The 22,969-nt window shown below is 45.6% G+C and overlaps 1 protein-coding gene across 20 annotated transcripts in view; it reads left to right on the plus strand.

Annotated features, from left to right (window-relative positions):
* Positions 1-22,969, plus strand: part of Trerf1 (transcriptional regulating factor 1) — a 214,395-nt gene that overhangs the window by 120,596 nt on the left and 70,830 nt on the right. The window contains exon 1 of one of the 20 annotated variants that reach the window (XM_078020012.1): positions 14,071-14,183. The exons of the other annotated variants lie outside the window; for them this stretch is intronic. The gene's annotated coding sequence lies outside the window, so the exon portion shown is untranslated. Of the gene's footprint in view, positions 1-14,070; positions 14,184-22,969 lie in introns of those variants that run through there. 20 annotated transcript variants of the gene reach the window in all.

A 22,969-nucleotide genomic window follows, 5' to 3' on the forward strand; every position in this document is an offset into this window, starting at 1 on the left:
GACATTTTAAACAGTAAAATTCATCCAGCTTCTGCATTTGTGGCATGCTTCCAGAATTAGCTGAATGAACCATTAGATTCCCAAGTTTCCTTTGCTACTTGATTTGCTGAGCCTAAGGAATGGGCTGGCTACAGACGTTTCTGTGCCTTGAGTTCCAGGATGTGGTTCTCAGTTCCTTCAGAAGACAGTTGACAGTTCTGGGGATTGCTTAGCCATGGTAGGGGTTGGAGGGTGCAAGGGTGGTTCTGGGGATGAGGCAGTCAGTCCCCACTGGGATTCCACACATTCATGGGTGCTGCTGCCCAGAGCTTACTATTTTGACTTGTCTCGTTTGTCCCCATTTACCAGATTGACTTCTTGGTGAGGCCTGCTGGGGGAGGAAGCCAACTGGGGGAGGATGCTGGGAAATTGCTCTCAGCAGCTGTGGCTGAGCATAAGCCGGGGACTTCCAGGATCAAGGTGACTTGAAGCCTCATTTTCCCAGTCAGTTGCTTAAGGCCTAAAAAGTATTTTTAAAATCTATGAACAGTGCTGTAGAAAAAAAAACAAAACAAACTTTCAGGAGCTGGGGTTGTCGATCAGCGATAGAGCAATTGCCTAGCACATGCAAGACCCTGGGTTGGATCCTCAGCACCACATAAAAATAAATAAATAAAATAAAGATATTATGTCCAACTTCAACTAAAAAATAAATATTAAAAAAAAACTTTCAGCAAAGCAGGTATTACAGATCTATTTGAGATACTCTGATCAAACCTTTGGAACAGCCCCTAAGGACTCTGCCTAAGATGGAGCTCCTATTCAAATGGATAATCTACACTGCCACCTAAAAATTAGGGGTAGAAATTGGGACATAAAAATCATTAGATTGCAATAATCACAAAACTGCCACTTCCTTCTGGCCTTCAGATACATCAAGTTTATGGCCCTGTATTTCTAAGCCTTTACTCTTGCCAGGCCTCCTGTCTCCTGTGCTCCCCTGGACTTAGCTGAGCATCGTCTTCTCCTTTGCTTAGGTCTTGGTCCAGTGTTGGATCCTCAGAAAGATCTTCCCCAGCAGCCCTTCTCTCTTATGTTCTCTTATTCTGTGTTCTTCGTAGCAGTTCCAATCTGAGTAATAATAGCAGTAGCTTATATTCCAGGGTATCACCTACCCCCCCAGGCAGTGCTGTGAAAGCTTGGCATGTGTGGCTGCATTTTTTTTTTTTAAGAGAGAGTGAGAGAGGAGAGAGAGAGGAGAGAGAGAGAATTTTTTTAAAAATATTTATTTTTTTAGTTCTCGGCGGACACAACATCTTTGTTGGTATGTGGTGCTGAGGATGGAACCCGAGCCGCATGCATGCCAGGTGAGCGCGCCACCGCTTGAGCCACATCCACAGCCCTGTGTGGCTGCATTTGATCCCCATGTTAACTGTGAAGAGGGTGCATGGCTCACGCTTGTAATCCCGGTACCTCAGAAGGCTGAGGCAGGAGGATCTCGAGTTCAAATCCAGTCTCAGCAATTTAGCCAGGTCCTAAAGCAACTGAGCAAGACCCTGTCTTTAACTAAAATTTTAAAAAAGTGAAAAGTCTAGGGATGTGGCTCAGTGGTTAAGTGCCCCTGAATTTAACCCCTGGTATCAAAAACAACAACAACAACAACAAAAATATATACACACACACACACACACACACACACACACTACAAAGAGAAGACTATCCTTATTGCACAAATAGAAAAACCAAGTTCAGTGAGAGGTTATTGCCATGGCATGACACCGGGAGTCATCTATGCAGTAAACATTTATTAAGTACCTACTGGGTACTCAGTTCTAGGATATGGCGATACAAAAATGAGTTAAGTCATTTTCTTTGTATTCAGTCATCAGAAGACTAGCATCATAAGAACAGGGTGGGTCAGTGACTCCTCTCTAAGACCCAGAGCTGGTTGCTTTAACTTTCCAACTGTGAAAGGGTAATGGGGCACCTGCCCAGCTCCTCCCCTGGGTTGGTTCTTGTGAGACAGGTTGGTGAAACCACTTTAGGATGTGTACAGTGGTTAGAGATGCAGAATGTCGCTGGACATCCTCATTCTGGGACCAGGAGACAACAGGCATATTCTTTCTTCCTACCTGGATGAAAGAAAGAGACTTAGCTACCACTTATCCCTGTCCTGCTGGTACTACATTTATCAGATTCTGTTCCCCCACTTGTATAGCACTAAGAGATTCTTAAATGTCTCAATAATTCCAGCTAAAACCTTGAAATCATTTTTTGGTCCATGGATATAAGAGATGCTGTGATTCTGTTACTGGCCAATAGGAGTGTTGGATTTAAGACGGCAGCTGCATCTGATTGGAAGTGGTGAGTTTTGTTGTTTGGGGAGGTGACCACTCAAAAATCCCTTATTGACTACTGACACCCTTTAAAGGAAATGACTCTTATTCATTATGAGGCCATCAGCCTGGCTGTTTAATTCCAACAGCTGCTGTTATTCTGGAACCTAAATGTAAGATTTCTGTTTTGCTTTATATCATTTTTTGCCAAGATGATTAGTTTAAAAAAGCTGTGGTAATGGATGATATGTTGATGCATGGTGAGGAGAAAACCATGGAAACAGACTCAATCCCTATTATCCTCCAGAGATGCCCTATGCAGAATGGACTGATCAAAGCCTAAAAGTAAAGCAAGCCAACGTGTCTAACCCCATCCTCCTAAATAGTACCTTAGTGCTTAGAGGGGCCTTTGGTTCTTGCCCAGAGTCCCCACCCACCTCCCTCTCATTCATAGTTTATTTCCTGTGTCTAATTTGCTGCATGATCCGTTAGTAACCAAACATGCCCTCGCAAGCTGGGGAATATTTGCAGAGTGATAAAGCAATTATGTTATAATCTTCCACTTTCCAAGAAAGACAGGCGTCAGACCAGCTCACTCTGGGAAGCATCCAGGCTTTGGGTCCTATTGATTGATTCTGCTGTTTTAGTCAACACAGTTGCATGCTACCACCCTGGTATAGACCCCTGTGCCCCTCCATCCAGCCTGTGTAGCACTTATTTTTGAGTGCTAATTACAGACCAAACTTTGTGCCAGGATCTTTGCAGATGAGTAAGCCACTATCCTTGCATGCAAAAGATTCATACGCTAATACAGCAGAAGATAAGAGTTCAATGAGGTGTTTGGAGCTCAGTTAGTGGGACCTCTTTGGCCAGGAAAGACTTAATAGAGGAAATGACCTTGTAACTGAGTCTTTCAATCTTGAGTTAGGTGCTTACCTATGTCCACTCTTCCTCCCTCCCCCTCATCCTTCTGCAGATATTAAGCACCTACTGAGAGCAGGTCTCCCACCCCATGTCCCTACCTTCTTTCTCTTTGACTTTGGCTGAGCAGTTGCCAAGCACATCTCACCCCTGTGTTTCCCTATTGCCTCAGATGTGTCACTTGATCAGAAAACCTTGACAATATCGTGTTCCAAAAATAAACTCCTGGCTCCTGAGCCTTGCATTTGGATCCCCCCGTGCGCTTCCCCAGTGTGACCAATAACCTGTTTCTCCTTCCTGCTGTCTTCACACAGGTCTCAAGGCTGCCTTCTCCCATCTGTCTGAGTCCTTCAGTCCTTGTCTCCCCTACTCGTGAGACAAGTTTCCTCCAGGCTTGGAACTTGGGAACACGAGTGACAGCACTTCCCCTGGGGTGCTCATGTCACGCTATATCTTCATCTCTCTCTGGGGGCCTGTTTGACCTCCCCAGTTGTCAAGTGGGTGGGTTCTTGCTTCCTAAGTCTCTTTCTTCTCTTCCATGACAGGACCCAGGGCTGACCTATGGTGGTCACCCCTCTATATTGATTTACCATTGAAAATGGGGGGAAGTTGGACCTTCTTCATCATTTCGTTCTTGTAGTCCCACAATTCTGTGCTGAAATAGAGGAAGTCAGAATTACCACTCTTAAGCAAATGTGTGTTTTTGTCTAATTGATTTTTTTTCAGCCTCAGGTAGGTCTTGGAGCAGGCTGGGTAACAGAGAGTGAAGGTGCATGCTGGTGATTCTCCATGGTCACCCCCATTGCCAGTTCCGTGCTCTGCCCTGCTTTGTCCTGGCAGACTAGCCTCTAGGAATCTCGTGAATGGGCTGGTTTTCTCTGGCTGTGGTTGGCTTGGCCAATAGGAGGCATATCAGTGGGAGATTCAAGACCAGGAGAAGGAGAGGCTGGAGTACCGATCCTCTGCTCTCTCTTTGCTTTATTTGATCTGCGTGTGGCTGTCTTTTAAAGCTACAACCCCTTCTTAGTCCTCCAGTAACACTGCTCCCTCGCCTGGCCCTGTAGATGTAGGGGTGGGAACAGCGTCCTGCTGCTGTTTGTTAGCCTTTGGGTGCTGCACCGTATATTGCTGGTTGCCTCCATCCTCCCCACACCTCCATCACTAGTCCATTCATTCAGTCAATTCCATTTAAACCCCTTCTAGAGTATCTCATAGAGAGTCAGCCTTGCAAGGTTCATTATCTGTCCCCATAGGCAACTCCATGAGTGGATCTGTTTGATTTTCTTGAAAAAGATTGGAGGGAGGGGTCAAAAGAGTTTATGATAAACTTCTCTCTCTTTCCTAATGCAGTTCCCACTCCCTTGAGGCAATCACTTTTAACTGTGAAATTATTTTTTCTGTCATTTACTTCCATATACTGATACATTTTAATTTTACCCCATTTTAGAAATTATCAGCTGACTTCCTGTTATGATAGATGGCAATTTAGCCCACTTGTACCCCCCACCTCCCCTCCCCACATCTTCACAACAGAATTATGTCAGTATTTATAGCTCCTCAATTTTGTTACCTTTATAAGTGGGATCCTTGCTGTCATATTTCTTGTTCCTTAACAATACCTCCTGAATCCCTGTTCAGTAGGAGGACATTACTAGCATCCTTACCTAGCGTGCCTTCCACTTTCCACCTTCTGTCACCCCTGTTTTTACTTTTATATTGGCAAGATTTATAGCATTTACCTGCCATTCAGTCTTTTGTGCTTTCTCTGCAGGTTGATGTCAAATCTGAAGAACCAGCAGATAGGGCTTCTGTTGTTGGGAGTGTATAAATGGCATGTTGTACACTGACAGTTTGCCCTTGGACACACTTGTTAGATTTGCTCACTGATTTTTTTTTTTTTTAAGGTTTCCAACCAATGCTTTAGACATGGTATATTGCTATGTATGGTCTGAGTTCTCATATGACAATGGTACTGGAGGCTGGCTCCAGTTTGCCACAATCCCTACCATTCACACAGTGTGTCAGCTCTGACCTGCCTGTTTATTTACTTCCTTGCCCGATCCTGAAAGCATTTAATGCCTAATGTTACTGTCTTTTGGAGCCAACTAATGTGACATGAATAATTTCTTTTAGAGTTTTTGTTTTTCCAGGAGTTTCTCATTGCCTTTCTTTCTAGCTTTCCTTCCTTCCCCCCGACCTTCCCAATATCCTTTTTTCTTTTTCTTTCTTTCTTTCCTGCTTGTTATTATTGTATCATTATTTTTTTCCTCCCCAACTCTCTAACCAGTTGGGTATTTTTATGTGTCATCCCCCCCACCCACCCCAGTCCTCTGTACTGAAGTTTAACCTGGTTGCTGTTTAGGTCTGCCATGGAGCTGTTGTCTGGGGTTCTCTTCTGTCCTGTTACTAGGTTGGTTTTTCTGCTCCCTGGACCTTCAGTCTTGGGTGGGACGGGGGATAGGGTGGCATTCCATTTCTTTTTAAGAAGAATTTTTTTTTTCTCCCTACCTGGAAGAGTAAATACCTGGCTGCCTCGTGAGTTACCAGATTTCACATGATTCTTCCTATTTCAACCTCTTGTGTGATTCCTGCCCATCATTATTCTGGCATCTCTTGGTCATGAACCCCCATGACCCTTCTGCTAGACGACAGACTTCCCAGATGTCTGAGCCTGTCCCGGCCCAGGCATCCTGTGCTTTCATCATCAGTTTCTAATCTTCCATATTCTCTCTGTTTTCCCCAGAGTTGCCCTAGTCTCTGTCATAAGCAGCCCTCACCTGCACCCTTTGTTGTTTGAAGTTACATTTAAAAAAAAAAATCTTTCACTTTCCTCTCACTGATGTGTCCAGATGGAGAGGATATAAATGAATGAAGTTCATTTGTTGCCCTTTTATAGATTGTAACCATGAATTGCTTTCAGCCTCTCTTGAATCTGGCTAAATTTTTAGCCCATTTCAGTCTAGAGCTAACAGGCTAAAATGCTTCACCACCTAAAATAGGGGCTTTGAATCCTAAATTTACCTCGCTTAGGATTAATGAGAAGATTCCTATTTATAATATATGTCTAAGAAATCCATCCCTTTTTTTAATAATTGAATTCAGATCTTGTATTGGATAGGGCAACATTAACTTCTATAATTATTTCCCAAATTTCAAGAGTTTAACATGAAAGAAGTTTATTTTTGCTCTTCTGGTTATCAAATGTAAGTGTTCCTGGTTGTGATTGGCTTCCTCCACCATGTACTTTTAGAGACCCAGGTGCCTTGCATCTTGTGACCTTGCATCTCCTATGGGGGGGCAATATCATTCCCAAAGAGGTAAAAATATTGGAGGCTGAAAAATCTTATATTTTGCTGAATAAAACACAGAATAATGGCATATAAGCAAATAGAGTATACCTGTAGTATTGAAATTTAATGGAGGAAACAATGTCTAAGACGGCTCCTTAGAACAATAATGAAACAAAGATTTAGAAATGCTGCCCCTGGCCCACAAGTCCTCTGCATTCAGATGGAAAGGAAATGGAACACAGAGAAGGCTTCACCTACTCAGTGTCACTTGGCCCAACTGTGACACACATTCCTTGGTCCATATTCTATTGGTAAGAACTAGTCAAGGGAGTCCCACCTCACTGCAAGAGGAGCTGAGGAATGTGGTCCATGACTGGACAACTGCTTTTTAGTGACACTTCTTGGTTAAATAAGGAGGAGAACAGATTTTGGAGGAGGGTTGACTTCCAAACACAAGAGTCAGCAAACTTTGTCTTATAAAGCTACATACTAAATAGTTTGGGCTTGCAGACCATATAGTCTCTATCACATTTACTCAACTTTTCAATTCTGCTCTTGGTGTAGCTCAAAGCAGCCATAGACAGTACACAGATGAATGGGCACGGTGGTGTTCCGATAAAGCTTTATATGTATCAACACATGGCTGGTTGGCTTACAGGCTGTCATGGAGCAACCCCTGAGTATCCCTAGACCTGATGACCATTCTGGAACTTTAAGGTTGTACACATTGCCTCTGCTTCTGGAGGCCTACTCCCCATTCCTTCCTTTCCAGTGTCTAACTAGAAATCCAGAGCTTTCTCTCACCTGAAACAGGAGGGTTAGACTCTGGTGTTTGAGTAGGAAGAGTGGAAACTGACCCTCCTCCAAGTATAGCGGTCCCAGGGTGAAGAAGAGGAATAAATTTTTCATGCGACAGTCCAGTGTTAAGCCATCCCCACAGCCACTCAGTGTGGTGGGGAAATGCCTGACACACAGTAGTAAGTACTCAGAAAATGGTGACGATTCTCGTATTTACTGCTGGGGGTTGGCTTGAAAATACTTGTATTATTTGAAATAAATCCTAGGAGGGAGTGGAACTCTGAGTTAGTCATGTTCCCATCACTATAAGAAATACTTGAGATGATTAACTTATGAAGAAAAAAGGTTGATTTGGCTCACAGTTTTAAAGGTGTCAGTCCTTGATCTAATGGCACCATTGTTTGGGGCCTGTAGTAACATCATAGAGGAAGCAAATGGCAGAACAAAACCACTCCCCTCATGGCTGGGAACCCAAGTGGAAGGGAGGGACCAGGGTCCCACTATCCCCCATGACTCAAAAGACCTCCCACTAGGCCCCACCTCTAAACCACCTCCCAGCCCTGCCTATCTGGCGGCCATGCCTTTAATACATGGGCTTTGGAGGACAATTAAGATCCATGCTATGGCAGAGACGCACCCCAGCTTTCAATGGGTTGTTATTCAGTGGTTGAAACGAATATTTACAAAGAGCTTTTAATAATATGGCAAAATGCTTGCACTCTAAGCAGGATACAAAATTGTGTATACACTATGACCTCAACTAGAGTGTGTTTAAAAGTGCACACACAAACGAGGACCCAAGGATGCCATCAGAAGTTCTGTTGAAACAAAGTGCGAGGCAGCCGCTCTTTCCCACTCTCCCTCCAGAGTAGAATTTTTTCTTCCGGTAGAGACCAGGAAAGGACGCAGTCCTGCTTCTGTGCTGAGAATTGTATCTCAGTTCTAAATGATGAGGATCTCTTCTAGATTCTCTTTTTAACTAGGTGAGCCCAGCCTCTCGGGTGGGTCAATGAGACTATCAGTAGGTGACGAGGAGGGGCAGCCTTGGGGTGAGCTCCTGTCACTCATGGGTCATGTCAGCCACTTCCCCAGACCTGTAGACTGACTTGACTTTGGGAATAGCTTGCAATCTGAAGTGTCGTCAGGTTGGCCAGTAGCCAGGTGGCCTGACCTCTTAAGTGCCACCGTCCCCAGCGGAGCAGAAAACAACACACTCTGTGGCAGTCACCAAATCTGAGGTCACACTGAAACAGCCTCCTACTTCCTAGCACCTCTGGGTTCCTCGTCGGCACCCTCCAGGCATTATGTGGTTAGGTTTGATGGCTTCTTCCTACCTTACTTGGACTCAAGCCCCTCCTGTTCAGCCCAGGCTGTGTTTCTCCTGGCGATTTCATTCCTGAGCCCTGAGCTGTGTATATATGGCCTCAACTGTGCCTTCCACACTTACCAGAGCTGTGCCCTTAGCCCCCTTCACTGTGACACTTGGATCCAAGGCCCTGTCTTGAGTTTTTCAAGGCATCAGCTGCAAGAAAACGGCCGTTTGTGGCATCTGTGTGCTTGAAGACAGCCTCCACAGCCACTTGCACTTGACCTCCTTTGTCTCTGTTCCGGGAGCTCCCTCTTAGCTCCACGTTAGGTTGGAGTGACTTCATCCCAGCTGAGAGCCCATCCTAACCCCATTCCCTTTCATCCCAGCACACATACTCTGGCCCCGGATGGGATCCCCTGCCGTGAGTCAGGCTCACACTCTGGCGTGCACAAGGCATTAGTAGGTCCTCAGCGTGTGCCTCTGGGAGTACACAAACTTCTTTCCCTTACTCATAAACTCTGTATCCGGGTTTCTCGGCCCTGGCACTGTGGACATTGTGGGCCGGAAAACTGCCTGTGCATTGTGAAGTGTGTAGCAGCATCCCTGCCCGCTGGATGCTAATAGCAGTTCCCCAGGTGTGACCCCAAAATGCCTCCAGACACTGCCAGGTGTCTTCCAGAGGGCAGAATCACTCCAGATGGAGAACCACTACCTTACACCATGGAGTGCCAGGCTGCCACCCACTGTGCACCTGCCACGCACACAGGCACATCCTATTTCAGTCCGCTTTGCTTGGAGTGTTCACTTCTAGGTCTTCACATGACACTCATTTAAGTCTCAGCTGCGCTGACGCCTCCTTGCCAAAGCCTTTCCTAGGCACCCTCTGTGACCAGCCATCACCTTATTCTATTTCTGATTCTCTGGTTTAGTCAGTAAACCAGAGAATTGAACTCAGGGATTGAACTCAGGGGCACTGGACCACTGAGCCACACCCCCAGCCCTATTTCGTATTTTATTTAGAGACAGGGTCTCACTGAGTTGCTTAGCACCTCTCTAAGTTGCTGAGGCTGGCCTCTGACTTGCGATCAATCCTCCCAAGCAACTGGGATGACAGGCGGGCACCACCAGGATCTTTTTTTTTTTTTAATTTTTCATCCCTCCTTATTCCTGTTATCATTTTGCTTTTCCTGTCGTGGGACTCTTGTTTCAAAGCCCCTGGCCTTACCTCCCTGCACTTGAAGACCAGGTCTCCCAGAAAGCAGAGAGCAGGGGAGTCGGCAGCACCACCCGCCTTAGAGCCCAGGAAACCCTGAATTTGACCAGGAGTGTCCAAACCCATGGAGCCCCCAGGCTGTGGAGTCCAATTTTTCTAACATTTTAAACTCCCAAGTTCTTTCAAGGAAGTCCCACCACATATGCCATCAGGGACCTGGCCAGCCCTTCTGGCCTCCCTCTCATGGTCACAACGCCAAAAATTCCACCCCGGGGCTCCACAGAGTTTCCTGTATCTTCAAGGAATTCCCTGTCCCAGGGCAGATAGGCCAGGCAAGAGCACAGCCTGGGCCTATTTCATCCTGGCAGTGGTTACCAGGAACAGGAGAGCAGGGTGGGGGCCAGAAGGGTGCAGGGGAGACCCTCTCTCTGCTTATGTAATTGCGCCAAGGAAGGGGGAGGGGACGGCTCAGCAGAGTGAGCTCCTGGCTGGTTGTCATGTGAAGGAACCTGATATGAACGACACTTTCCTCCTCTGCTTCCTGCCCTGCTTTTTTGTTCTTTGTATCATGAATTGTATGAATAGAGGGGCCTCATACTTGGAGTTATTTTTACAAGGTCTCCTCTCTGCTTCAGATGACTCACAGCTGGGGCCTCTCTTCTAGATGTTCCTTGGGAAGCACTGGGGAGAAGCCGAGCCCCAGGCCATCTCGGGGTCAGGAGTGGGTGTCCCGGCCCTCCACCCCTCCTGGTTTTCTTTTGGTCTTGCGGCCTGGTGTCCAGTGGAGGAAGAAAGAAAGGGCTGGAAGGAAGGCCTTGCTGAAGGCAGACCCTGCTCAGTTCCCCCTCTCTGTCCTGCCAGCTCTGCCTCTTTCTCGCCATCTTTTTCTGCTTTAGCAGAAACATCAGGCCTGTGGCCAGTCTGGAGATGAGCAGAGGACCTCAGGGTCAACACTGTAAGCTATAGGTGACAAGAGGGATTTGCAGAGGCTAGTGGCTCTAATCTAAAGGCAAGGAAATGATCTGGGCAGTGGCCTCCGGGCACAGAGAAGAAGAAAACTTAGTGGGACCTGCTTCATATGTGGGACCCCACTGCCCATGTGTTGCTGGAGGGTAGAGCTGCCTCCTACTGAGCCAACCCCATGGGCTATGGCAGGAAGCTCTTTGTCTGCTCCAGAAGGTGCAGATGTCCACGTGGACCACAAATGGTCACCCACTGTCATCTGTTTGACCCACCAGGACCGGTCTGGGGAAGCAGGGCTGCTGTTTCCATTTTTCAGGGGAGAATGCCAAGGTCCAGGGAGAGTGGGTGACATGCTCAGTGTCCTGGTATATAGGAAGGGGCACTAGTAGGTTATTCCACTGTAAATCTGATGATAACTCTGTGGTGCCCTGAAACCTCAGAAACCGCAGAGGCTCTTACAGAACCCTCCCTGGCAATCTTTGGATGCAGCTGTGGTGCCGTCCTTCTGAGAAAGGCGGCCCTCCTCCTCCTCCTGTCTGCCTCCCGCAGCTGGGGCCCATCCATCTGCTGCCCAAGCGTCCTGGAAAGAGCGATGCCAGGATGGCCCCCGCACACTGCTCTCCCCCTGGTGCCATTGAGGGCTGTTGCCCGTTCTTGGAGCTCCTCGCTCACCCCGACTCCCTTCCCTGCTGTCCACATGCTCCTCAACTTCAAACTGAGGCTGATGGGGAAGGTTTCAGGTTGATCATTTGGAATGCAGGATGCGTTTCCCTGTAGAAGTTGCTTGAACATGACACTTGGTCTCCCCATGATGTATCTGAAATAGAATATTAATAGCATTGACCAAGTAGAGAATGAGTGTTAATATTAATTATTTGGTTAATTAATTAATAATAAGCCATCACCATCCTTGCCACGAAGTCTGCGGGAGCCTTGTAACTCGTCTTGCCCCCCCCCCATTTTATTGGTGCATTATAATTATACATAACAGTGGGATTTCTTGTAATATATTCATACATGTACACAATAAAACAGGATAATTTGATCAACTTCATTCCCCATTATCTTCCCTTTCCCTCACTTCCCTCTCCCTGATCCCCTTCTTCTATTCTACTGGTCTGCCTTCTTCTTCTTTTTCTTCTTTTTCTTCTTCTTTTTTTAAATTTGTTCCAATTAGTTATACATGACAATAGTATATATATATAGTTGTTGACAGACCTTTATTTTATTTATTTGTATGTGGTGCTGGAATCAAACCCATTGCCTCACTCATGCTAGGCAAGCATGTTACTACTGAGCCACAATCCCAGCCCTAGAATGCATTTTGACACATTGCACACAAATGGAGCACAACTTCTCCTTCCTCTGGCTGAACATGGTGCAGAGTCACACCAGCAGTGTAATCATACATATATAGAGATTAATAATATCTGTCTCATTCTACTGTCCTTCTCGTCCCCACAGCCCTACCCCTCCCCTCATTGCCTTCTGCACAATCCAAAGTTCCTTCATTCTTCCCTACCCTCCCATCATTATGGATCAACATCCTCTTATCAGAGAAAACATCCGGCCTTTGATTTTTTTGGGATTGGCTTATTTCACTTAGCATGATGTTCTCTGGTTCCATCTATTTACCTGCAAATGCCATAATTTCATTCTCCTTTAAGGCTGAGTAATATTCCATTGTGTATATGTACCACATTTTCTTTATCCATTCATCTATTGAAGGGCACCTAGGTGGTTCCATAGCTTAGCTATTGTGAATTGAGCTGCTATAAACATTGATGTGGCTGCATCACTGTAATATGCTGATTTTAAGTCCATTGGTATGGTCTTGCCTTTAAAACCCTTGCCCTCCTGTCGTTTAAGCTCTGTGGCAAGTTCCTCAGACCCTAGCTCTTCTCTGCCCACAGTCCCCCATGGTTCTCTGGCCTTCCCCACCTCGCTGACTTCACCTGCCTGCCCCCTCCTTAAACTCATTCCTCTGAAGGGCTCAGCATTCTCTGTTTCTCTGCCTGTGACTTTCTCCCCTCCCTCAGTCACCTAGTTCAGACTCAGGTCTCTGCCCAGAGGCCACCTCCTCAGATGACCTCAGATAGACCCCACCCATCACTCCTCAGTTCCTGCTTTATATTCCTTCATAATCCAGCTGCTGCGTTTGTTTGCCTGTGGGCTGTTGATCCCCTCACTAGAATGCCATCTGCAAAAGGACAGGGACCTTTTGTTTACTGCTGTGTTTCCAACACTAGAAGGGCACCCAACATGTAATAGATGCTCAGTAAATGCTTCTCAGTGAATCAATGGATGATCTGTCTGCATCTGACCTGCAGCAGGTTACGATCTCTATGCAGAAGTTACCACACATTCCACATCCCAATGCCAAAAATGAATTCCGTTCTCTCCTGAGTCTTTGGAATTTGAAAGCATAGGGACTTCATTTTAGTAATGAGCTCGATTACTCTGGAAACCAGGACTTCATACTATGAATTCTTGGCAAAAATAGGCATCCTTTTGCTTAGACAGTAGCTTCTCAGGGTTCTGAGTTTGGCAAAGGTTGGGGCGCTTTGGTTTCATGAATCTCCTGCTACCACTTTCACTAAGGCTGACCACGTTTCTTGATTTCTCCAAGGCAGTGTTACTCAGCCCTCAGCACAACTGACATTTTTGACCTGGTCATTCATTGTTGTGGGGATCCTTCTGTGCCTTTCACCATCCCTGAGCAGCATCCCTGGCTCCTGTCCATTAGATGTCACTCATAGAACCCCCAGCAGTGACAACCAAAATGGCCCAGACATTGCCAAGCACCCCTGGATGAGAACCACTGCTCCACTCTGTACAGGGTGCCCTTCTGTAACAAAACAGGATCCACCTGCAGTGTCCACAGCGCCTGGCTCAGCTGCCCTCCCCTGAAGAGCTCTGTCCTGCTGAGCTCTCTGCCCCCATGAGCACACTCTACTCTGTGCTACCCACAGTGGCAGCAGCTCAGCCACACGAGGCTATCAGGCATCTTCAAACATACTCTGGTTTGGATGTGATGTGATGTGTCCCTCCAAAGCTCATGTGTGAAACAACACAAGAAGGTTCAGAGGAGAAATGATTGGATTGTGAGAGTCTTAACCCAATCAGTGACTTAATCCCTTAATGGGGATTAACTGAGTGGTAACTGAAGTGGTGGGTGTGGCTGTAGGAGGGGGGAATTGGGACGTGGCTTTGGGTATAGATTTGCATCTGGCGAATGGGAGTCTCTTTCTTTCTGCTTTCTGATCATGATGTGAGCTGCTTCCCTCCACCATACTCTTCCGCCATGATGTTCAGCCTCACCTCAAGCCCCAAGGAATGGAGCCAGCCATCTATGGACTAAGATCTCTCAAACTGTGAGCCCCTAAATTAAACTTTTCCTCCTCTACAATTGTTCTGGTCAGATCTTTTAGTCATAGTGGCGAAAAAGCTAGAACACATGGCTAGTGTAACAGAAGAATTGAGTTTAATTTTAATTTAAATAGCCAGTGGTGGTCTCTAGACTAGTGATGGTCACAGTTCAGCACATGGATTATTCCCCTTAGCAGAGTCTGAATCAGCAAATGGGGTGAAGATTGAAAGTTTCCATAAATCCTTGGGGGATACTGAGACCACACTTGAAGTAAAATGGTCTTGGTCTCTAAGGAGCATTTTTGTGCATACGAGTTGAGTATCCCTTACTTAAAAAGCTTGGGACCAGAAGTCTTTTGGATTTCAGATGATTTTTGGAATATTTGTATATACATAATGAGAAATCTTGGGGCTGGGACCCATGTTAAACACAAAATTCATTTGTTTCATATATGCTTTATACACAGGGCTTGAAAACAGTTTCATACAATATTTTTAATAATTTTGTGCATGAAACAAAATATTTTGGTATGGAAATTTCCATTTGTGATGTCATTGATAACCCCAAAGTTTGGGATTTTGAAGCATTTCAGATATTCACATTAGAGATGCTTGAACTTTATAATACAGAAATGACATTTCTGGCACCTGGAAGAGCTTGTTAAGGTCAAAATGGCATAGTATCAGACACATATTGGTTTGAATCTGTTAATCAGCTGGGTGCCCTAGGCAGTTGACTTAACTTCTCTGAGCCTCCATCTCCTCAGCTGTAAAACAGAACAGAGTGCATCCTGACCTTGAACTGAGACTTTGAGACAGTGTATTGGAAAGTACCAAGCCTAGTGCCTGTCACGAACATCACACTCAGTAAATAGCACCGGTTTTTATTGACTTGTCTGAAGTAAAGACATTTTTTATTTTCTGCCTTTTGGAGTATGTCTAAGAACCACACATCCCAGAATCAAGAAGGATATTCTTTTGAAAAACAGGTCCTAGTGCCCAGCCCAGGACTGAATCAGTTTCTCATGGTGGGGACCAAGAAGCTTCATTCATTTTTCTAAACTTTGGGTAAAATTTATATAGCATACAATTAACAGTTGGCTATCTTTTTTATTTAAAACTTGTTTATTCTAATTTGTTATACATGACAGCAGAATGCATTTCAATTCATAGTACACATGTAGAGCATATTTTTCATGTCTCTGGTTGTACATAAAGTAGAGTCACATCATTCCTGTCTTCATACATGTACCTAGGGTAATGATGGGTAATGATGTCCATCTCATTCCACCATCTTTCCTACCCCCACACCCTCTCCCTTCCCCACCCTTCCCTTTGCCCTATCCACAGTTCCTCCCTTCCTCCCATGCTTTCCCCTACCCCCATTATGGATCAGCATCCTACCCCCATTATGGATCAGCATCCACTTGTCAGAGAAAACTTTTGGCCTTTGGTTTTGGGGGATTGCCTTATTTCACTTAGCATAATCTTTTCTATCCCCACCCATCTACCTGCAAATACCATGATTCTATTCTCTTTTAATGCTAAGTAGTATTCCATTGTGTATATAAACCATAGTTTCTTTATCTTTTATCTATTGAAGAGCATCTAGGTTGGTTCCATAATTTAGCTATCATGAATTGTGCTGCTATAAATATTGATGTGGGTATGTCACTGTTGTATACTGTTTTTAAGTCCTTTGTGTATAAACCAAGGAATGGGACAGCTGGGTCAAATGGTGGTTTCATTCCCAGTTTTCCAAGGAATCTCCATACTGCTTTCCATATTGACTGCACCAATTGGCAGTCCCACCAGCAATGTAGGAGTGTGCCTTTTCCCCAAACCTCACCAACACTTACTGTTGTTTGTCTTCATAACAGCTGCCATTCTGACTGGAGTGAGATGATGTCTTAGAGTAGTTTTGATTTGCATTTCTCTAGTTGCTAGAGATGATGAACATTTTTTCATATATTTGTTGATTTGATTGGATATCATTTTTTGAGAAGTGTCTGTTCAGGTCCTTGGCCCATTTACTGATTGGGTTATTTGGTGGGTTTTTTTTGTGTGTGTGTGTGTGGTGTGTGTGTGTGTGTGTGTGTGTGTTTAGCGTTCTGAGTTCTTTATATACTCTAGAGATTAATGCTCTATCTGATATGCCTGTGTAAAAATTTGTTCCCATTCTTAGGCTCTCTCTTCACCTCACTGATTTTTTTTTTCTTGAGAAGCAACTTTTCAGTTTGAACCCATCCCATGTATTGATTCTCGATTTTATGTCTTGCGCTATAGGAGTCTTGTTAAGGAAGTTGGGGCCTAATCTGACATGATGGAGATTTGGGCCTACTTTTTCCTCTCTTAGGTGTAGAGTCACACCATTCTTGTCTTCATGCATGTACTTAGAGTAATGATGTCCATCTCATTCCACCGTCCTTCCTACCCTAGGTCCTTGATCCACTTTGAGTTGAGTTTTGTGCATGGTGAGAGATAGGGGCTTAATTTCATTTTGCTGCATATGGCTTTCCAGTTCTCCCAGCACCATTTTTTGAAGAGGCTATCTTTTCTCTAATATATATTTTTGGCGCCTTTGTCTAGTATGACTTTATTTATATGGGTTTTTCTTATTGTCCTCTATTCTGTACCATTGGTCTACAAGTCCCGTTTTGGTGCCAATATACCATGCTATTGTGTTACTATTGCCCTTTAGTATAGTTTAAGGTCTGGTATTATGAAAATGCCACCTGCTTCACTCTTCTTGCTGAGGATTGCTTTGGCTATTCTGGGTCTCTTATTTTTCCAGATGAATTTCATGATTGCTTTATCTGTGTTTTTTTTTTTTTTTTTTGAGGAATGTCATTGAGATTTTGATTGGAATTGCATTAAATATGTATAATGCTTTTGGTAGTATGGTCATTTTGACAATGTTAATTCTGCTTATCCAAGAACAAGGGAGGTCTTTCTACTTTCCAAGGTCTTCTTTAAATTCTTTCTTTAACGTTCTATAGTTTTCATTGTAGAGATCTTTCACCTCTTTAATTAAGTTGATCCCCAAGTATTTTATTTCCTTTTTTTAAGGCTATTGTCAATGGGGTGGTTTTCGTAGTTTCTCTTTCAGAGAATTTGTCACTAATGTACAGAAATGCCTTTGACTTATGGATGTTGATTTTATGTCCTGCTACTTTGCTGAATTCATTTATTAGTTCTAGAAGTTTTCTGGTGGAATTCTTTGGACTCTCTAGGTATAGAATCATGTCATTGGCAAATAGTGATAATTTGAGTTCCTCTTTTCCTATTGTATCCCTTTAATTTCTTTCGTCTGTCTAATTGCTCTGGCTAGAGTTTCAAGAACTATGTCAAATAGAAGTGGTGAAAGAGGGCATCCCTGTCTTGTTCCAGTTTTTAGCGGAATGCTTTCAACTTTTCTCCATTTAGAATGATGTTGGAGTTGGCTATCTTAGAGGACAAAAGTGGTGCATTCACAGAGCTTTGCAGTGTCACCTCAGCCTAGTTCCAAGGCTTTTTTTTTTTTTTTTTTTTAATACCCAAGGGCGCTTAACCACTGGGCCACATCCTGAGCCCTTTTCTATATTTTATTTATAGACAGGGTCTTGCTGAGTTACTGAGGCTGGCTTTAAACCTGCGATCCTCCTGCCTCGGCCTCCTGAGTTGCTGGGATCATAAATGTGTGTCACCTTACCTGGCCCCAGTGCATTTGCATCTCCTGGAAAGGAAACCCCTGACTGGTTAGCCATCACTCCCCATTCCCTTCCCCAGCCCCTGGCAACCTCTGATCTGCTTTCCCTCCCTGTGGACTTACCTGCTCTGAATATTCCAGATAAAAGGAATCATACAAGGATGTGTCCCTTTGTGTGTGACTTCTTCCACTTAATACAGTGTTTCAAGGTTCATCCGTGTCTTTGCCTGTGCCAATATTCAGTTCCTTCTTATGGCTGAAAAACAGTCCGTTGTGTGTTAGTGGACATTTGGTTCACTTCCACCTGTTTGGCTATCGTGACTAATAACTGGTAGCAGTGTCTATGAACAAGTTTTCGTTTGAGAACCACCTTCTAGTTCTTGGGAGCATATGCCTGAGAGCAGGATTGCTGGGTCACATGTGTTTGCCATTTCGAGGCCCCAAAGCGTTTTCTACAGTGGCTGCAACATTTCCATATGGGGATGGGCAAGGGTTCCAGTTCTTCACTGGTTTCCTTTCTTTGACTGTGGCCCGTCTGGTGGGTGTGAAGGGTGTAAAGTTCCTCTCCATGGACACTAAATGTGGAGCAGTGTGGCCTTGGCGAGAGCACACCCTTCCTTTTGCTGACTGAGCCTCCTTCTCCCAGTGTCCTGGGACTTGCTCTCACAGGTCTTTGGGCTGGGAATGGGTCAGGGACCTGGGATTATTACTTCTTGTGTGTTCCAGTAGCAGATTTCTTGACACATTGGCTCGTCCTCATTAGTGAGGGTTTCTGGGGAGGAAGGGACAGTGCCCTCTTGGTTTGTCCTCGGAAAGTCTGGTCAGTGCATATGCCCCCCCTCCCTTGAGAAATCTCCTCATGGGAAGTGTCTCTACCTGTCCGCCTGGGGCTGGCCTGCAGGGCCGGGCCCAGCATGAACTGCCTTTGAACTCTCCTGTTTTGATAAAATTTAATGTGAAATTTGAAGTGTTACTGTGTAGGATAGCCCGACTTATTTTAATTAAAAATTAGAGATTAAGGCTGTATCAGTAAATGTGTCAGGCTAGTCTTGTGGCTCTGAGGGTGAAGGTGACTGGCCAGGGTAAGGGGTTGGGGGAGAGGCCGTATGGGGCACCTACTGAGAGGAGTAGTATTCCTCGTGAACAATGAGGATCTTGTTTCCCTCTTCCAGAATTTCCTCAGAATTAATCTCTGAGGTGGAAAACAGCAGTGAAGTGATACATTGTATGCACAGGCAAAGGCCGCAAGGTCCTACTGAACTCCCTGAGCCACCACAGGCTGCTCTAGGACACAAGCCAAGGCCTCTTCTTAAGTCAGAGGTTCTCAGCCTTGGCCACAGTACGGCCACCTGGCAGGCTCTGAACACCCTGGTGGAATAGGTTTGTGGTGTGACCCAGGCATCTGCCTTTTAAAGCTCCCTGGATGCATCTGAGGTACCATCAGGACAGATGCTGTGCTGGGCCAGTGGAGAGTGGTGAAAAATACCTGACATAGTCTCTGCCTTATTGTAGCTTATGATCCAAATGGGGAGACCAACAGGTTAATCCCATAAATAACTGATTGCACCTGTGATAAGTGCTGGTACTCGCTTTGGGGGAGTTGGAGACAACTCACAGATGCTATAACCTGAAATATGAACAGATGTTAATGAGAGATCTAAGAAAGGAACATCCTAGCCAGAGAGGCCAGCATGTGCAAAGGTCCTGCAGTAGGAAAGAGCTTCAGGTATCTCAAGACCTGAAAGATAAGCTGGTTGGAGTAGTGAGCAAGGTGAGAGGCTTGAGGTTAAGAATAGAGCGTGTCTGCCATCCACTGTTGGCCTCTGAGTGATTTTGTCTTGACAAACTCTAGGTGTTTGAGAGGCTCTGATATTGATGTGAAAGGCCCAGCCGTCCTTACTCTTGAATGAGCAGATGCAGGAAGGCTGTATCTGCCTGTATCTCAGGAAGGCCTAGCTGGGGCCCTTTTTCTCTAGTTCGTAAAAATTGTTCTTTTCTCAGTTTCTGTGGAACAGGGTAGGGTATAGGATCAAAAGAAGAGAGCTGCTGGGAGTTGTCCTCATATTAAAAAGTTTCTGGGTCTCCCTTGAACATCAGATGTCCATACCAGGCACGTGGCACACACCTGTAATCGCAGCAGCTTGGGAGGCAGACGCAGGAGGATCCCAAGTTAGAGCCAGTCCCAACAACTTAGCAAGACTGTCTCCAAACAAATCAAAAGGGCTGGGGACGTGGCTCAGTGGTTAAGCCACCCTGGGTTCAATCCCTGGTACCCTCCTCTCCAAAAAAAAATTAGATGTCCTTCCATCCTCTCCACAGAGGAGCGCTCACTTGACAGGGGATGGTCCCCAAGTGGCTGGCGTCTCGGGTTTCTCATTGCACTGATCACCCTGAGCACTGTTTCGTAGGTGCGCTGTAGATCCTGTTTCACATTTAATATTTTTCTCCTTCTCCTCCTTGTTTTTCTCCCCTCCCCCACCACCCCTTTTCCTTTTTAAAATCTGTGCCCATTTGTGATTTATTGTGGGTGGCATAGAGGGACTTCTTCACGCTTCATTTGGTCCTGCTTCCCCTTTCAGAAGCCCATGGTCTGTATCCCATGTCCCTCCCTCCCCTGGCCGATGGGAAGTGAGCTGGTCTCTTCATTCCTGCAGTCTTGCGGCTCAGGGGAACCCTTCCTCTTTGATTTGAGCTTCTGTGTGCCCAGCTTTGAAATTTATTTATGTATTTGTTTGCGGTGTTGGGGATGGAACCCAGGGCCTCACCAGGCCAGGTCGTGGCTCTGCTCCCGAGCCACATCCCCAGCCCCTCTGCGCCTGTTTCTATATGTTGATTGTTTCCCTCTTCATTTCGCCTTCACTCTGAGGGAGCTTCTGTCACCGCCATGGTGCAGAAGGGAACCTGAAGCTCGGACAGCAGTGTGGAACTTGGGCCTTTCCTGGTGGCTTGCAGGCTGTGGGCCCTTGGAGTCACACAGCCTTCCGGGCATTTCCTCAGTGGTCATGTGGGAAGACGAGCAAGATTCCCATAAGGAGGTGTGGCGATGGGGTAGAAAGGAAGGACTTTGGGCTTCAAGACAGTTATGTGGCCTTGGGCAAGTCACCTGTAAAATGATGATCCCCATGGGGATTCTGCAAGATTTTTTAAAAAATATTTTTAGTTGTAGATGGACACATACCTTTATTCTATTTATTTATTTATTTATTTATTTATTTATTTATTTCTATGTGGTGCTGAGAACCAAACCCAGTGCCTCACCCATGTTAGGCAAGCGCTCTACCACTGAGCCACCACCCCAGTCCCCTGCAAGATTGTTTTAACTGTTAGAGGCCCCAACTGAGAAGTCGCAGCACCATGCTTGGCCTTCAGAATGTGTTAGCTGTATCACCTCCTTCACCATCTGGATTTGGCCCTTTGTCCCTGGGGACCTTTGTCCTGAGTGGGGGAACTGGAGCTGGAACTAGAACCCAGGTGTTCCAGCCCTGAGCTCCTGGGTGGAGCACTGGGAGCCCCCCAGGTGGTATCTGGATTGGCTGGGATCTGTCGGTACAGGGCTGAGGATGCTTGAGGATGGAGACCAAGAAAGGGTGAGTCATCAGGACCCCTGGTCAGAGATGTCTGTGCCCCTCACCCTTGCCAAGCTGCTCCAGGACTGACGGGCCATCCTTTGGGTTCCTGATGATTTTCACATGAAAGGAGAGACATGGTTGCCCTGCCCACTGGTGGAGTGGCAATAATGGCTGCTACTTAGCCAGGGAGCCAGCGAGCACGGAGCACCTCTTGTGGACCTGTGTTCTCTTTACCCCTGGAGACCCCGGGCCCTGCCAGCCCCATTTTCCAGAAGAGGAACGAGGCCATGGAGCCGGTGAGGACAGGTCCAGCTCCGAGTCCAGGTCTCTTAGCTGCAAAGCCCATGTTCTCTGCTTGAAATTCTGTGACCTTCTTACGGTATCTTCCACGTGAGGCTGCTCCAGCAATAATGTTATTAATAGCATGCCCAGCCACGTCCCCAAACCCACACTCCCTGTCAGTTTTATTTCAGCATTGACTGATTTTACCCCTGGCCAAATAGAATTTAACCAAGTTGCCACTGTTGCAGGAAAGAAATAAAAATGGATAAGAATCCTAAAACTTGAAAAAGGAGGGCTAGTTGGCCCCAATTTTGGATGCCTTATGCCAGCCTAGGAAGAAGGAGAAATTAATTATTTCCCAAGGTAACTTCTTGGGTGCCTTTATAACAGAGAAACAAAAAACACTTTAATGACTGTGTTGACTACCACAGTGACTGGAGCATGAGGTAAGATCAGGAACCAATGTGCTCCTTCCTTCACGGGAAAGCTGCTGTGCTCCTGCCTGTCACAGGCCCTTTGTACAAGCTGTCCATGGTGTGCACGTCCCCCTTTCTCTCTATCCTTTCCCTCCTGCCTTGCCTTCTTGGCTTCACTAATTGATTCTTAGGGCTTAAATTAAAAACTAACTCAGGAAACACACTGGCCCTTTTCTATGCCAGTCTCCATTATATGATAGGGTTATTTTTAATTTCTGATCTGTTAATGTTAACCTCCCCCACTAGACTCTAAGCCCCATGAAGGCAGGGAACACATTGATCTTATGTGACTCTTTTTTTTCTTTGTAGTTGTATATGGACAGAAAGTCTTTGTTTTATTTATTTTTCTGTGGTGCTAAGGATTGAACCCAGTGCCTCACACTGCTGGGCGAGCACTCTATCACTCAGCTTCAGCCCCAGCCCTCACGTGACTCTTGAAGGCCCAGTGCCTCGTGCTTGCCTAGTACAGTTTAGGTACCCAGTTGACTTCAGAGAGGTGAATGGAGCCATTGATTGGATGGATTGAGCTAGTTTTATTTTCTTTGCCTTCACTCTAGCCAATAATCTTTTCTTCTTGTAGGAAAGGGGGGGAGGTAGTAATGATTTGAGTATATGTCTCTCTTGAGCCTCTTTGAAGAAGAATCCATCTTTAGAAACCTAGAGTCTATCCCTATATCTGACACTGGGTGAATAAGGAATAAAAGTGACTCTTATCCATGAAACCAGTAGCTCAAGGGACTCAGGCTGCTTCTGAGGAGCCTGGCCAGTTATTTTCA

The sequence above is a fragment of the Ictidomys tridecemlineatus genome, chromosome 8, assembly GCF_052094955.1.
Source record: "Ictidomys tridecemlineatus isolate mIctTri1 chromosome 8, mIctTri1.hap1, whole genome shotgun sequence".
In the NCBI taxonomy this organism is placed as follows: Eukaryota; Metazoa; Chordata; class Mammalia; order Rodentia; family Sciuridae; genus Ictidomys; species Ictidomys tridecemlineatus.